We start from the raw sequence: 17,515 nt of genomic DNA, 5'->3' as shown, positions 1-17,515 counted from the left end.
CTGGAGATGGCATAAAGATGTTTCATGATAATCCCAGGTCAGAATATAGTAATGTTTGGTGTTATTCTGATTGGTTCAGTGCGACTGGTGTAATGGTCTAGTTTTTGTAACAGTCTACCTTTGATATCATAACCATTCAGGAGCCGAGGGGAAACTGGGCAAAAGCTGTCTCTGTAGAAGCCATGTGTTTTAGCCCCCTGACCACTGCCTGGTGGGGGTTGGCGGTAAATTACAGATGGGTGACTCACTTTTAGGGTCAAGAACTAAGGCCTGGATTTCGGAGATAAGGAGAAGAAACCAAGCAATCTGGGGTTGTGTCTCCTTTCCTTTAATTCACCCAAATCAGGTTTATCCAAAAAGTATATTACCATGAGAGGCACAAATACATATTTACAGCATAATGCAGTTATCATGAAAACTCCCAACTACAGCATTCATAGATATGATGGGGCGGCTTGTAGCGTAGTGGTTAAGGTCAGGAAGGGCTGCCATTTGTGAGGGGCCTGAGAGCTGGGGTTTCTGGTCAAAGATAAGGGAAAGATGTATGAGTGGTCCAAGGGCAGTTGGGTCATGGGAAAAGAATCCTCCAGAACATTGGTGACCTCCCTGTGACCCCATACCTGGTCACTTCCAAGGGGGAAGACTCCGGACAATGCCGCAGTTCCCTCATTTGGACACTGCTGTCATTACACCGGTGACTGCTCTCCTAGATTAAATATTCAAAACTGCTATTAAGATAGTAAATTGACCTGGTAAAACCTTGAAAACATTGTCCATGTTGTCGAGGACCCGGCCATAGGCCCCCCTGATGAGAGATTGACGTGGGATGGGTTAAGAAGGAATGCATTATTAACCCCTCGCACACGCCATCGAGGTGGTAGTAAGAACGCCCGTAAGAAGAAAAATATGTGGTACAAGATAAATGTACAACCGTATATGGATACTGAGGAGTCTGAAGTCAGAGGACTTAGATTTAGGGTTTTAAAGAGCAAGGTTAAAGTTCTGACTGAGAATACCCCAACCCTACAGGGGAGGGGCACAAGAAAAAAAGAAAAAAAATAAGGAAAACGGAAGGGATGTCAATACCGAAAGAAGATTAAGAGGCTTCAAGGGCCTTCCTGATTATAGCACAAATAATTCATCGGATAGATTCAAAGGACTGACTGTAGAAGAAGTTGGGGGATGATTTACACTCAGCTATTGGCTGGATGTCCTTTGTAGATCCCTTAAGGTGCCGCAGAGAGGGGCACCTGAAGAGTGTGTTGAGATGTTGGAGGGCACTAACTTCTGGCTTGTATGAAGTCAAATTTGGAGAGAGTCCAAGGAGAGATTATGACAGGGAGACAAATACCAGTGATGAATAGGTTCATTAAAAAAATTACATAAGAGCTAGTGTTTTTCCACTCGTATATTAAGATGGTGGAAATTCCCAAACTGGAGGGGCACATGAAATAAAATATTGGGGAAATTTCTTTTGAGGTATGAGAAAATGACAATTAGAAAAACAGAAATAATGAATATGGTCATTAAAAAACAAGTTACATAAGAGATAAATGTCTTCCCGCTTGAAATATTGGGGACATCTCTTATCAAAAAGGTAAACTTTTGTATGCAAAAAAGATATATAAGGAATAAGGGTGGGATCTTAGAATTTTGCTTCAGAAGATATCTATGGGCTGTTGAAGAGAGAGCAACACAAGACAGCTGTAGTCAAGCTGGAGTGGCGCGCTCCCTCTGCGCGCCACTCCAGGATATGGATATGGAGAGAGGAGTGACGTACGCGGTGCGGACTCAGCTGAAGAAAGAGCCACGCAGAACAACTATAACCAAGCTGGAGTGGTAATTATAATCTATATTACTTGTAGAAGTAGGAAAGGTAACACATTATAAGTTTCCTTTTATTTTAATATATTTTATGTCTCATTAAGGTACTATATAAGGTAGAAAAATGTAGAGAAGTTATCATAGTTAGATAAATATAATATTCTAGGAATAGTTTCTTTTTAAACGTCCAGAAGGGGGAGCTATAGGATAAGGCTAAGGCCAAAGAGGATGGATATTGGAGGGGTGTACCTTGATTTTTAAACATCATGGTGGAAAGGTAAATTAGAAAGAGCTAAAGGGGTATATGTAACTTGCATGTGATTAGCAAACTGCAAAAGATGATATGTACACTGTAATCTGTATAACTCTATTCTTTTGATTGATTATAATAAAGTATATCTTACTATAATCATATGTGATAAAGTCTTTAGAGGAATACATTGAATACAGGACATCGATTACCAGATTTGCATCACACCCTTCACTTCGAGACTGGGCTGGAAGTTCAGTAGAACTTACCAGGGCTCCAGGACGTTCGGAGTACTTGAGTTCATCCCCGAGACACCTCATTGTGAGGTACTGCTCGTGGGAACGTGAGGTCTGAGCTCGGCAAGGGGTCCGTGGCTCACGACAATGTGATCCTTGTATTATTGCATTAAGTCTTATGTAATGGTAACAGGAATTGCATGTAAAATGGATAATCAGGAGGGAAGTTTCATGATAACTGCAACATAATAAAACATAAGGGTAATCTGTTTGGTATGGATGTGATCTGGTAAAATCAAGGAATCGGATAAGATACATTTCATACCAAATGGTAACTCAAGGGAAAACCTACACGTCCTCTCCTGGTAATCATCTCATTTTCCCTACTTAACAACCCCCAAGGGTGCGGGTCTAAATTCCAGATTTGACCACCCCTCCAGGTTGACAGACCAATCTGGGAAGATCGTATTCACACAGTCATCATGTAGAGGTCGTCCTTGGCCTACCTGCACCTTTGTCATTACTGAGGTCACCAGTGCTTTCAATGAAACAGCAAGCCTAAGGTTTGGTCTATGTCCCTGACTTATTTATTTCTGATAATGGCTTCCTTGACTTTCACTGGCACACTTCTGTTACTCCTGCATCCCATATACACAGGTATGGGCCTTTCTAAAACCATGTCCAATCAATTCAATTTGCCAAACATTCCAATATCACACCTGAAAGATAAAGCAAACAAAATGCACCTGATCACAAGTTTGAGTGCTACGGCAAGAGGTTTGAATACTTATGTAAATAAGACATGTCTGATTTTTAAAAAAAATTTATATATATAAATTCACAAAAATTGTTTTCACTTTTTCCATTGTGGCTAGATTGATGGGCAAGAATGGCAATTTTATCCTTATGAAATAAAATCTAACACAAAGTGGAAAATACTTTCTGAAGCCACTGTTGTGACGTCCCCAGGCTTGGCAGGTGGACCCAATGCAGACACGGACCAGTGTATAGGGTAAACTTCCCACAGGATATTTTAATCACAGCCATAACACAAAGCACAACAAAATCAAGTCCATGCAAGGGTCAAGCAGTGGAGTAAGCAATCCACAAAGGCTTGGCACAGTAAGACAGGGCTGAGTCGTAGTCGAGAGCCGGGCGTGGGTCAAAAACCAGAAGAAACAATCAGCGAAGCGCAGTGCAGAAGGGCGATCCAGGAGAAGCGTCTGAAACAAGCTGATGGTTGGGGTAATAGAAGTCAGGCATGGGTCTTTAACAAGCCGGGTCGAACTGAAGGCAGGCACCAGAGGCAGGCAGAAGCAGTGGTCAAACAGACAGGGTTCAGAGCGTGGCAGACAGAAGACGTAGTCGCGGGACAAAGAAAAGTCGTAAACAGGAATATCAAAACTAGGCAAGGCATACCGCTCAAAAATATCAAGGCACAAGAAGGACAAGATGCAGAAGTGACCACCATCCAAAGGGAATAACACTAGGAACAGGTAGGAAATGGGAGTGGATACTGAATGAGGGATGATTAGTGGGTAATTGGTTAATGTGTTAGTATCTACGCTGATCTCATGTTAGTCGGTTGTGGCGACCATGCTTGGTCTTCCTCAGCTGAGGTTGTTGCTGTCGTCCAGCAGGTGGCAGTGCTGTGTGCTATCCCTCCCTTCCCCTGGAATGGTCTAATGGTTGATTGGATAAATTAGTTGATGAGTCACCAATTTTTTTACTGGGTGTTTGCACCTGAGAGAACCCTGATAAATGGCTTCACCCAGATGCTCAGGGGAGTGATTTCTCATACCGTGCTGAGCTTTTGACAGTGGTTGTTGGTTGTTGGTTGTTGGTTGTCTTCCTCTGTTATTTCGGATTTCCACACTCCACTTGCACTCACACTCAAACACCCCTAAACGGATTCACTCTGACACGCATTCAGACAGAAACACATTATTGCCAAATAAAACTCTTAAAATCTATTTTCCTGGTCTGGTCTCCATGTTTTGACTGCTTGAACGCTGGTCATAACACGGTTAATAAGTGTTAGTAATTAGGAATGGAGGAGCAGCGGCAGGTGAGAATAATGAAGGGCATGTTAATTGATTAGTTGGTTTATAACTACTCTGGTCTAGCGTTTAATAATAATAATAATTTAATAATAGCGATTAATAATGGTTAGTACTTTACAAGGGAAAAAATAAGAATGATATCTAAAACGACAGAGACAGTAAGGGAACAGCAGAAATACATGCAACACAAAACAGTGCAGGGATCATCTAGAAGCGTAGATAAATACGTGATCAAGTAAGATTAGTGTGAAACTACATATAGAATACACCCGGAAATAATAAGGATAGTCAGAAACACCCTGAAACGTGGCATGGAAAGCAGAGCATGACAATTGTATATTCAGTTATAATGTGTGATCTCAAGTAACTGCTTCATAGGCAACCTCTAGCTACTCACTAGCTTTCCTCAAATAATGCTTTGTGGCATGTAGTGTCAGGAATGGACAAAGAGCTGTAGGCTAGTGTACCATGAAACCACTCAGTGCTCATTTGGCTACTTAGGGAACAGTAGCTTAACAATAATGTCCTTGCTTGATCAAAAGTACTTTAATGGTTTTAGCTACACAAGCATAACGATTGTGTATTAATACGAATGATACATTAGATTGTTATACAGCTCTGTCTCATGTAAAAGTTCATCGATATGTTCAACAAAACTGACATAAATAGTTAGTTTTAGTCTGAAAACTGACAGCTGTAATTGAAAGCAGATGTTTCATAAAACCAGATTTAAAAAAAAATGTGTTTTTGCAATATAGAGCTAAACATTGTTCCATTTTGATTATTTCATTGTGCCAATTGCAATGATAGCTGCACTGTACTCCTGTTTCCCCTAGATGGCAGTAAGGGGCTGGTCTACCCCCAGTCCTAAACAGCTGGAGTTTAAATATTGCTGTGCATGTTTTTTACTCTGTTCTTACTCATGTTGTTTACTATGTTCTACATTCATGACATAGCTGCACTCACATGTTTATTGCTAAGATGAAGCAGAAAGTGTAGTGTAGTGCCTTCATCACAAAACATTTGATGGCTGTCAAATACCCTCAAGTCAACAGAGACATTCACTATTAATTGACACTGGGGACTCAATATGCCACCATAGCACTAGAGACCATCTCTATCTGTAACCCTCTCTGCTGCCCAAGTTGAAAACATACACATGGAGTGCAAACTATCTACTCTCTTTAAAGGACAAAAAAGGAACAAGAAGGGAGATAACTTGTGGTAAGATAAGTTTGAAACAAATAGATATTGTCTCATTTCAGCCGCCAGGGTAAAAGTGAGTAATGTGAAGGCTGGCACATGCAAGATTGAACATTACTCTCAGCAGAGACCGTTTCAGAGGGAGTGATCCTGTTCCTACACAGTAAAACTGTGCTATGTCAGTGGCCAGTTTCACATCAGCCTTCCGGTTTCCTGTTGAGGTGTGAGATGATGCACGCAACCTTGTCGTGAAATTTGTTTTAGTTCCCCAGAGGTCAAGATTGTATAAATATGTCATCTACAGTCCTCAAGGTATCATGGTCCTCGAGGACAGAGAACTGCTGCTTTTCTACCCTGCCTTTACAGGGGAGTCAGGTGTGAAGACAATTAGGCCAATCAGTGGCATTAATTACATGGGAGAAAAGGAAATCAGAACAGGATTTGATGGCCAGAGTTAATGGTCTCTCCCGTAGAGTCATGCAATTTGGTTCACAGGTACCTCCCCTCGTGAAGACCAAATTTGCCTCAATGATCATGAAGTCCACCATGTCTGTAGGACACTTCAAATGCTTCTCCACCTACAAAAATTGACCAATTTACACAAAATGCAGGCGTCAGCACAAGTATGTTTCTTTCCCCAGCTGATGTGCAAGCTGGGCACAAGGCTTTGCTGACCGGTAGACACCACCCAGTTGCTGACAATTTCAATCCATGTCATGAAAACCCCTGACAGCTGGAATAAAATAACTTGATTAAGATATGAAAAGACAAATGTGGAGTGACATATTGTATGTTGTGACTTGCCCATCCGGAATTCCTTCAGTAAATGCCTAGCTATAGACAGTAATTATATTGTTTGGAAAAATGTGTCCCATATACGCTGGTCTGGGTATGAATGTCTACTATTGGTACCTTATTTTTGTCGTAAAGGTTAACATGAAGTCCAGTTTCACAGATGTAGGTGAAACACTCAAGCAGAAGACGTATTGGGCTTCTGCTGCTGTAGCCTATCCACTTGGAGGTTTGACGTGTTGTGTGCTCAGAGATGCTCTTCTGCAAATCATTGTTGTTTTATTTGTGTTACTGTCACCTTGCCAACTTTACCAGTCTGGTGTTTTTGCCTGCAGAACTGCTGCTCACTGGATGTTTTTTGTTTTTCACACCATTCTCTGCAAACTCTAGAGACTGTTGTGTGTGGAAAATCCCAGGAGATTAGCTGTTTTAGCTGAGATACTCAAACCACCCTGTCTGGCACCAATAATCATTCCACAGTCAAACTCACTTAGATCACATTTCTTCACCGTTCTGACATTTGGTCTGAACCTCTTGACTATGCATTTAGTTGCTGCAACATGATTGTACATTTCTGTTGCATGAATGAACAAGCTCTATACCAGATGACAGCAGTGAAATTAAAAGTATGTATGTGATATTATTTTTATGGATCCTATGATGTCATAAAAGTGATTTTTTTCTGTTTTGTCGGTATGATCATAGCTGTCCTTTTTAATTTGTTCATAGGTCTATGATTAGCTATTTTCCTTCTGGTACCGTAACATGAAAAAAAAAAAAAGAATCTGCGGATGTGATAAAGTAAACCTTGGCTTGTTGGCTGTGATGTCACTGAGCTGAAACATGGCACTATCATCTCATGTTAATTATGAACATTGCATATAGCTTGACATATTAACTGAATGCCAGGACATTATGAAGTGATAAAAGCAGTTGTCTTTTTTCTCAGAATGTGCTTATAGAATATTCTTATTACGCAAAAACACACACACACATGCACACACACATATACAGACGTACATAGACATATATATATATATATATATACAGACACACACACACACACACCCCTTCTGACCACAGCACAAATGCAGGAGGCCATAGATGGGTATCTTTTCCACCATGTAGTCATTATTAGCTTGGCCCAACTGCCAAACAGTTAGTTGATGGGGGAGGTTTCAGTGCAATGACAATGGAGAGATATTACATTTTTCGCTTATGTGCAATTAAAAACTTTAAATGTTACATTTTGGATATAGGTGCTGTCTGTACAAAATGTTAATGATGAAACAATCTTTGATGAATGGTAACAGTTTCAGCTAACATTTTCACCTGTGAAGACAGCATCTCACCCTTAATGTTTTCATATGTTATGCTTTCATAAGGTTCATACGTATTTATTGTCATAAAAAATGTGCGAAAACAAAATCCAATACTATTTGCTTTATTGCTGACAATAGCTGTTTGTTAAATCACCCACTATTTCTCTTTTCCCACTATTTTCACAATTCATCAAGTTTAGTCTGTCTGTCCCATGCTATTGCAGCACAATTTACTCATACAAAAATATGTTGATTCCTTTTCTCTCCTAATTTGGAATGTCATATTTTTTTCCTTCACTGCAATATGTTTTTTTGTCATACAGAGCTCAGGACAACATGCAAAAAAGCCTTTTCTTTTCACTGCGCAGTTGGTTTATTATGAGAGGATGGCACAGGCCCATGTTTGACCAGATGACCTGCTCTTATACAGTATGAAGGGAGAAACCTTCCCAATTCAGCAAAATGTTGTGTGTAAAATCATCTGAGAGCATGATTTTAACTCACACAACTTATCAGAGTGCACACAGTCCCTATTATTAGGTACAGCACTGAGGATTGTGCTGTGTAGACCTATCTGGGTGCGGCCCGATTACGCACCATCTTGTGCTGTAGGGATGTAAGTCATGACAGTCAGTACCAGAGCGGCACCAACTGACAAACCAAAACCACCGATTTCACAATATCATTTCAATAGCTTGACTTTTCTCAGGCAAGGACATTTTGCATTGCATTCCACACATTATCTTCTTGGTGACTTCATGAGAAAAGTGGCTTGGGGGATCAGCCAGATGCAAGCTAGAGCGGTGGGGGTGTCCGTGTAAAAGTTAAACCGTATGGCATGTCACTGCCAGTGGTTGCCAGGGAATAAACAAATAAATCAATGGAGACAAAGTGCATTTATAAAATAGCATACTAAGATTCTTTCAAAGAAAAGCACAAAAAAAGATATGAATGTTTAAGAAAAAAGGAGTGTTGCACAGTTTTTGTTGCAGGCATTGAATCAACTTCTTCCCCGAGCTGCTGTTTCTGAGAGGAAACTCTGACCACATGACACATTCCACAGAAAGGGCTGACACCTTCAGCAGGGCTGACACCTTCAGTCTGAGTAAAAAGGAAGGTCATTACATGCAGTTCGTGGAGATGATTTACTCTGTTCAGTAGAATGGGGGAAGTGAGTATTGCGTATATTTGAACTGTTATTTACCTCAGACTACTAAATATTTCTGTCAAACTCTTGAAAGCTGCTTGTTTTTCAGAAAATAGCTTTGCATGGAGTCATGTTAGCTTAAATGCCAACATAGCACAACAAAATGTAGTACAGGAACACTGCCAGGCATACAATGCATGCAAAGACGAGACTTTCCTTTTCATGGCAATTTTAATTGTTGTTTCAGTTGCGTTACTGTGTCAGACAGCTATATTTATAATTTGCGTACTTGTATTTGATGGTCAATCATAATGACACTGACTTTGCAGCTGAGGTCTTTAATTTCAGACATAGGCATAGATCATTTGAATAAAGAGGCATTATATTATCATCTTTATTGGCTCCTTTCCTAATCCATTGTTTTTTTCCTATTTCGCCACAGACCAAAAGACCATGTCTGACCTGGATTTTAAAGGGTTTAATGACGGCTGTCCTTGGAATGCTTGCAGGTACTTCTAAAGCACTTTTCATGATTTTTACTTTTAATGTACCGTGCAAAAGTCTTAGGCACATGTAGAAAATTCTGTAAAGCAAAGATGGTTTCAAGCATAATGTAATGAAAATATTCTAAATATCAAAAATGTACTGTCAAATGCTTCTTTTTGAAATGTTTGTAAACCTGAAATTTGCTATTTTCTACCGTGATGCAGACAACAAAAAACATCAAAGACCACATTTATATATGAAACTTCTAGAGTGTGACAATATGTGATCTGTGAGGTCATTTCACAATTTTGATGCATATTATACACATATTCACATGACACATTTGTTGTTTAATTTGATATACTTGTAAGATCTGGCATTTTCACTCAGGGCTGGTCAGCTTGCTGGCTTCCTCTGGTATTGTGGAATATGTGGCTGTAAAGTAATTTAACCCAGGAGCGTGCACCATTAACCCCCACTCTCTCCGCACCCATACGGGCAGGAGCCTGTGGGGGAAGACTCAGGCCTCCAGCCGTAAAACTCGTTACGACAGGGCAACATCCTTTACGGCACGGGAAGGTTTCAGAGGGCACGGCCTGTTAGGCCCTGACCTTCTCCTGAACCCCCCTTTATTGCTCTCTCCCTCTTTACTCAGTCACTAAATGATGTGTACAGCATTGGATGTTTCATGACAAAGTCAGTTTAGATAATATTCATGTTTGGTATTATTCTGATTGTTTCAGTGCGACTGGTGCAATGGTTTTATTTCTGCAACAGCAAACCCTGGACATCATAACCAACCAGGAGAAACTGTGTGGAGCTCTGCCCCAGTGAAAGCCATGTGCCTCAACCCCCCTGCGTTTCCTGGGGAGGCATGGCTCCAAATTACAGATGGGTAACCCATTTTTAGGGTTAACATCAAAGGCCAGATTTAGGATTTAAGGACAGTGAACTAAGCAATCTGGGAGAATGCAATCAGCCTCCCGTGCACATAGTGCACGTAATTTCTACGTACAGGGTGTCTGTAGCCAGACTCCCGTTTGCAGCTTTTATTACCAGGTATGACTTTTAAGACTCCGTAATTTGGTTTCCGTTGTAATGTTTTTTGATTTGGAACTAGTATGTAATTACGTGTACGTAACCTGCCTGGTAAAATAAAATTGTTAAAACTTGATCTGTTTGGTTTTCCTTACTGACACTTAAAGTTATACAGGGAATGCTTGGTTTACCCCCTCGAACTGGTCTAGGGAGGATGAATATTTCCACTGAATGTATCACAGCGTATAGCACCCGTAGACCTATGTTGGTAAATCCCTCGCCTCCGCATGGTAGTTCATTCATGTCGAGCACAGCCGTAGCTAGGTTGGTCTGCTTGGGTCCCTAGGCTGTAAACAGATATACCCAAGAGTAGCTATTCCTGCGACCTCTGATGACTATAGATAGCTAGTCAGTTCGTGAGACGTGCACATTGCGCGCGATGTGACATGCGGTGGTACCAGCAGAGGACTGTTCGGAGAGTAAATCTCAGTACAGGATTCCTATAGCGATCAAGTCAAAATTATAAATACGACATCCACTAATGTGGATTACTAATCTAAATTATTATTCTAAAATGGAGTCAGATAAACGAAGGTGAATCTATTGGCCCTATTGTGGAGATTCTGGGTCAGCCCGGACCAGTAAAGAGCGGAAGGCAGAGTGGTACTACTGCCTTTGTATCGTGGTTTGTTTATTGGCTGATCTAGACTGTCTGCATAGGGGCCACTCATTTTTAACCCTACTAGTATTCTTTCAGCAACACCAGAAGGACGAGCACGCTGATACCTTCAGCCCTCGCTAAATTCTGTCGTTGGGTTAGCGTGGGGTTTTACATACTAATCAAATTAAGGCTAAATTGTCTTAGAACCTCATTCTAATGACATGCATACAATTGCATCTGGGTATTGAGATAAGGTCTAAAAACTAAATAATAGAATAATAATAACCCATCAAAATCCACTAAAACTGAGTTGGCACCAGGACATCATCTATGACACATTATTTCACGATTAAATTTTCAGAATAGGTCAGATGTGACAATACTGGAATAATGAAAATTGATAAATATGACCAAAATTTGCACATATCAGTCCTTTAAAATTGTTCAAATACACTTATTGAGCACTTATTCACCAATCTCTTGGTATTTCTGCACTGTTCTGTAACTCCGCCTCCCTATGCTATCCCTGATTACTCGTTTAGTTTCAGCGAAGTGTTCGCACCTGTCTCTAACTATCACTACGTCTTCAAACTATGCAAATGTCTACTCCCTAATCCGGAGCCGTATGTTTTACATGTTTTGTTATTTGCATCCAGTCTGCGTTTTCGTCTCCCTCCCGTTATTATGTTATTACCCTATTATGTTTCCCCACCTGTTGTCTATTTGTTTAGCCCACCTTTTTCCCAGCCCCGCCTAGATTGTCACCTTCCCTCATGTATTTAAACCTCAGTCTCTGCATTGTTCTTTGTCAGAACGTTGAACAGTTTTAGTGCCGAATACCTTGTAAGCCTAACTCTTGAGATTCTAGATAGACACGCCTTTGCCTCTTGATTTCCGAGCCTGCCTTGCCCTTTTGTTTTGTTTGCCTTTCTGATTTTCTGGTTTTCGACATTCTGCTTTGTTTTCTGGTTTTGATACTTGCCTTCGTCCTCTTGTACTTTAGCCTTTTGATTTTCTGGATTTTTGACCCCCTCGCCTGTTTTTTCGACTATTCTTTTGCCTTTCGTTTTTGTCTTTGTATTGGATCTCTTGGCTACGATTTCGGACTATAAAACACGATTTTTGGATTATACTGTGGTCTGCGTTTGGGTTCTCAGAGCGGTACATAACAGAATATGCATCATTAATGGTTGTAAACTTGGTCCTGCCAAGTTATGTATACTCATTTGTGATCTAACCATATTTGCAACTGCTGAACTAGTCACATGTATTCAAGGATCATCTTGAGGTTGACTATCAAATAATAAAAAATGAGTCCTGGACTGGTTACTCAAGTCTGGCCTCTTCTTTTGCAGCTGGGAAGACCATGTCATGCTCAGCAGAGAAGCTCAATATGCTCACACGACTAAGAGGGGACAAAGTCAACATCCACTGTCCTCTCCCTTTCGATCAAATTGAAGCTGTTTCTGTAACTTTGATGAGGTCAAAACACACAAAAGTTTGCACCAAAAATTATATTAATAATCAATGGTGGGGAAATTTTCCCCGTTGCAGTATATTGTGGAATAATGAGACAAAAGCAATATATGCAAGTATACCAGAGCTCCAGATAAATGACTCTGATATATACACCTGTGAAGTGTTGAAAATGTATCTGCCCGACCGAAATAAAACACAAAACAGTACCACATCTGTTTAACAGGTAAGCAAAAATCATGTTCAATGAAACCACTACCTATTTGTCATTGCTTTACATTTATCATTCTTAAAAAAACAGAATAATTTGTTAAAGCTATTTTCACCATATTGTATATTCAGTACTACTAATGTAATCACACTGGTAGTGGTGTTGAATATTATATGATCTGCCATGGTTAACCCACTCCCTGCTCCCTGTCTTGTCCTGTATGCAGCCCGTCCCACTGCGACTGTCCCAGGTGGAGGGGTCCAGTGGACCTGCGTTGCCCACAGCTTTTACCCAGGTGGCTTTGTGATGGACAGCACCTCAATGTCACGCCCACACGCTCTGCCAACATTGGCGGCACCTTCAGTCTCAACACGTCCCTGTCTCTGTCTTCAGAGCACGCTAAGGATAAGGTGTTCACCTGCTGGGTCAACCACTCCACTCTCAGCCAGCCCATCACTTTCAACTATACTCTATCTCTCAGTAGAGAGAAGAGACATATGCTCAAAGGTCTGTTCAAGTCAATTACTCAGTCTGCAGCTCTTTATAAAAAAACATGTTTAAAACAGTATTATTATTAGTTTCCATGTGTCCTTTTGGAGACTGCAAATGTAATTTTGGAAGATTAGATTAGAAAAACAATTCAGAATGCTCATTCCTGGTGATATTGTCTTCACATTTTAAAGGGGTTTTGTCCAGTGTTGTGACTTGGCTCCATTGTGTTTCTCAGCACACAAGCCACAGCTACAATAATCTGTATCCAGTCAAAAACAGAAAATCTTTTCAGTGAGAAAAAAAACAAAAACTCTTGCGTTTGAGCTCCTGTAATGGTTTCAGTAATATCTGGAGTAATTCCGACTCTTGGAAAACTAACCTCAAAGGGTTACCTTTCAGAAGAGACCAGGATTATTCCTGTAGTCAAAAGGGTTCAAGAATAGTAACTATTTTATTTGATATTTTTAAGATTGTGTTAAGGGGTTAATCTTAAGTAAAAATTGGCATAAATATGTAACTTTTCTTCATTGCACTTGTTGCACATCTGCATATAATTTCAATAGTGAGTGGGACAGTCTTTGTTGGACTGATCATCGTTTTTGGATCTAACATCAGTAAGCTTAGTTTTTTCTCTGAAATATCACATGTGGCTAATGTCTGATATATAAGTGTGTATATTCTTGTTTTGTGCGAAACTGTACGGTCAAATATACCGAGGACAATATTGGGATTTTAAAGCAATACAGAAATAAAATGTATCCAAACTGCTCAACACACACATGCACACATGCAGTTACAAATTACTATTACTGTTTGAAATAACTATTTATTAATTCAATATTTACATATGATTACTACAAAGTCCCATTTTCATCAGCCATTACTCTAGTGTACTAACAACAGACTGTGGCCATGTCTGAAACTACTGTGCCCTCAAAATACAGTGCAGTCCGTAAGTATTTGGACAGTGGTACAATTTCTGTTCTTTTGGTTCTGTACTCTAGTACATTGGATTTGAAATTAAACGAACAATTTGAGGTTAAAGTGTATAGTCTTGATTCTAGGCTTTTGGTTTCCTGTGGAATCTGTTACTGGTCCTTAACCTGAGGACCAGAGTTGCATGAATGAGAGTCAAGCATTAGCATTGACTGAGAAATTTAAAAAGGCAGAGAAATAAAAAGAAAAGAGATTTAGACAAAACAATAGGCTTACCAAAACTTTACATTGCATTGCATTGCATTATTGGCAGGCGCTCTTATCCAGAGCGGCATGCAGTTGATTAGACTAAGCAGGAGACAATCCTCCCCTGGAGCAATGCAGGGTTAAGGGCCTTGCTCAAGGATCTTATGGTGGCTACACCAGGATTAGAACCATCGACCTTGCGTGTCCCAGTCATTTACCTTAACCACTATGCTTCAGACCACCCCACAAACAAACAAACTGCTCCGTCCAAAAGGGAGAAGCTGCAAGTGAAAACCCAGTGGACACAAGTGTCTTCACCAACTGCACTTATACAATGAGACAGATATAAGAAAATCCTTTGCTGTGTCTCTCATTGAATCTGCTCTTGGCATATATTATTGCTTCTTCCTGGTATACTGCACTGCTTAAAAATCATCACTGGAACAGTTCTTTCATTACACCATTACTGCATTTAATATTGTATATACTATAGTATGCATAAACTTTACTTTGGTATAGTTGTGCTTGTCCTCTTGTCACAGAAAAGCAGTTGAGCTTTGTATTTTATATCCATTTAAAATGTTTCTCACTTTATACATGATATGGTTTGTATAATAACCTGTTGTCCTTTGAACATGTACTTGGACCAATGACCTTATGTTTGCTCAGTGCTCTTACACTCACATTAGTTGCAGATTTGCAGAAACCTCAGTTGAGGAAAATGGCTCTGATATTGCTCTTGGGTATTGCTGTTTCCCTGGGACCTATCCAATAAACAAAGTTCTTTTAATTGCAGTCAACGCTTTATTTCTGCTTTGCTGATCTTTAAAACCAAATGTGTAATCAGTATGAAACCCTTACTGTATGTCCTTGGGGCTGTTGATTCCTGATTCCTCTGCAGTATGTCAGGGGTATGAAACTCCGGTCCTGGAGGCCTGCAGTCTCTGCTTCTATTGTGTTCTCATTCCGCAGCCAATTTGAGCTTTGGAAACAAAGACTGAAATCAGTGACTTAAAGTATGCAGTTAAGTGCAGTGCATGTGAAAAAAAAACCCCAGTAGAAACAGCAGCCCTCCAGGATTTCAGTTTGAGATCCTTGCTCTTTGAGAAGTTTTATTGCCACAATGAGTGTTGCACAAGTTAATGGTTTGCACTTCCTGTGAATAAGTGTCTCCTTTCTCAAGAATACAAGTGCATTCAAAAACTAAACTTAAGAGGAGGGCAATCAACCAAGAGCAAACATATTTTGTTTAGTTTTTTTGGATATTCATTAGCATGGCATTATATAGTAGTTTTGAAACAACACAGCAGAAGACAGTAGTGAAACACAGCCTCTCACTGGCCAGGGCTTGCCAGTTCTTGAAGATGCCTTGTGACCGTTTCAGAATTTTTTTCTGTGTCATATTTTAGTATGGAGCCAATTGTCTTGAAATCTACTGTAAGCCAGTCATAAGTAACATTTGGTCTCATGCGCTGGTCAGCTTGCTGACTTCCCCCTCCCGGAGCATGCATTGTTAGCCCCCACCACCTGCCTGTGGGGGAGAGCTAGAGAAGGATTCCTGGAGCCCCCCTTTTCTCACATTCCTTACAGGTTAGAGCACAGGAATACTGGAGATGGCATAAAGATGTTTCATGATAATCCCAGGTCAGAATATAGTAATGTTTGGTGTTATTCTGATTGGTTCAGTGCAAGTGGTGTAATGGTCTAGTTTTTGTAACAGTCTACCTTTGATATCATAACCATTCAGGAGCCGAGGGGAAACTGGGCAAAAGCTGTCTCTGTAGAAGCTATGTGTTTTAGCCCCCTGACCACTGCCTGGTGGGGGTTGGCGGTAAATTACAGATGGGTGACTCACTTTTAGGGTCAAGAACTAAGGCCTGGATTTCGGAGATAAGGAGAAGAAACCAAGCAATCTGGGGTTCTGTCTCCTTTCCTTTCACCCAAATCAGGTTTATCCAAAAGGTATATTACCATGAGAGGCACAAATACAGATTTACAGCATAATGCAGTTATCATGAAAACTCCCAACTACAGCTTTCATAGATATGATGGGGCGGCTTGTAGCGTAGTGGTTAAGGTCAGGAAGGGCTGCCATTTGTGAGGGGCCTGAGAGCTGGGGTTTCTGGTCAAAGATAAGGGAAAGATGTATGAGTGGTCCAAGGGCAGTTGGGTCATGGGAAAAGAATCCTCCAGAACATTGGTGACCTCCCTGTGACCCCATACCTGGTCACTTCCAAGGGGGAAGACTCCGGACAATGCCGCAGTTCCCTCATTTGGACACTGCTGTCATTACACCGGTGACTGCTCTCCTAGATTAAATATTCAAAACTGCTATTAAGATAGTAAATTGACCTGGTAAAACCTTGAAAACATTGTCCATGTTGTCGAGGACCCGGCCATAGGCCCCCCTGATGAGAGATTGACGTGGGATGGGTTAAGAAGGAATGCATTATTAACCCCTCGCACACGCCATCGAGGTGGTAGTAAGAACGCCCGTAAGAAGAAAAATATGTGGTACAAGATAAATGTACAACCGTATATGGATACTGAGGAGTCTGAAGTCAGAGGACTTAGATTTAGGGTTTTAAAGAGCAAGGTTAAAGTTCTGACTGAGAATACCCCAACCCTACAGGGGAGGGGCACAATGCCTGGCTAAAGAAAAAAAATAAGGAAAACGGAAGGGATGTCAATACCGAAAGAAGATTAAGAGGCTTCAAGGGCCTTCCTGATTATAGCACAAATAATTCATCGGATAGATTCAAAGGACTGACTGTAGAAGAAGTTGGGGGATGATTTACACTCAGCTATTGGCTGGATGTCCTTTGTAGATCCCTTAAGGTGCCGCGGAGAGGGGCACCTGAAGAGTGTGTTGAGATGTTGGAGGGCACTAACTTCTGGCTTGTATGAAGTCAAAGTTTGGAGAGAGTCCAAGGAGAGATTATGACAGGGAGACAAATACCAGTGATGAATAGGTTCATTAAAAAAATTACATAAGAGCTAGTGTTTTTCCACTCGTATATTAAGATGGTGGAAATTCCCAAACTGGAGGGGCACATGAAATAAAATATTGGGGAAATTTCTTTTGAGGTATGAGAAAATGACAATTAGAAAAACAGAAATAATGAATATGGT

At 40.6% G+C, this 17,515-nt stretch overlaps 1 long non-coding RNA gene across 1 annotated transcript; it reads left to right on the top strand.

Annotated features, from left to right (window-relative positions):
- The first annotated feature begins 8,554 nt into the window (after positions 1-8,554).
- LOC133132286 (uncharacterized) lies at positions 8,555-12,716 on the top strand. Its single transcript, XR_009709106.1, has 3 exons — positions 8,555-8,861; positions 9,280-9,346; positions 12,378-12,716. It is a non-coding gene; the product is annotated as an uncharacterized LOC133132286 (long non-coding RNA).
- The last annotated feature ends 4,799 nt before the right edge of the window (positions 12,717-17,515 follow it).

This window comes from Conger conger, chromosome 7, assembly GCF_963514075.1.
Source record: "Conger conger chromosome 7, fConCon1.1, whole genome shotgun sequence".
In the NCBI taxonomy this organism is placed as follows: Eukaryota; Metazoa; Chordata; class Actinopteri; order Anguilliformes; family Congridae; genus Conger; species Conger conger.
The sequence above is the reverse complement of the archived record's forward strand: the minus strand, read 5'-3'. Positions and strand labels throughout refer to the sequence as shown.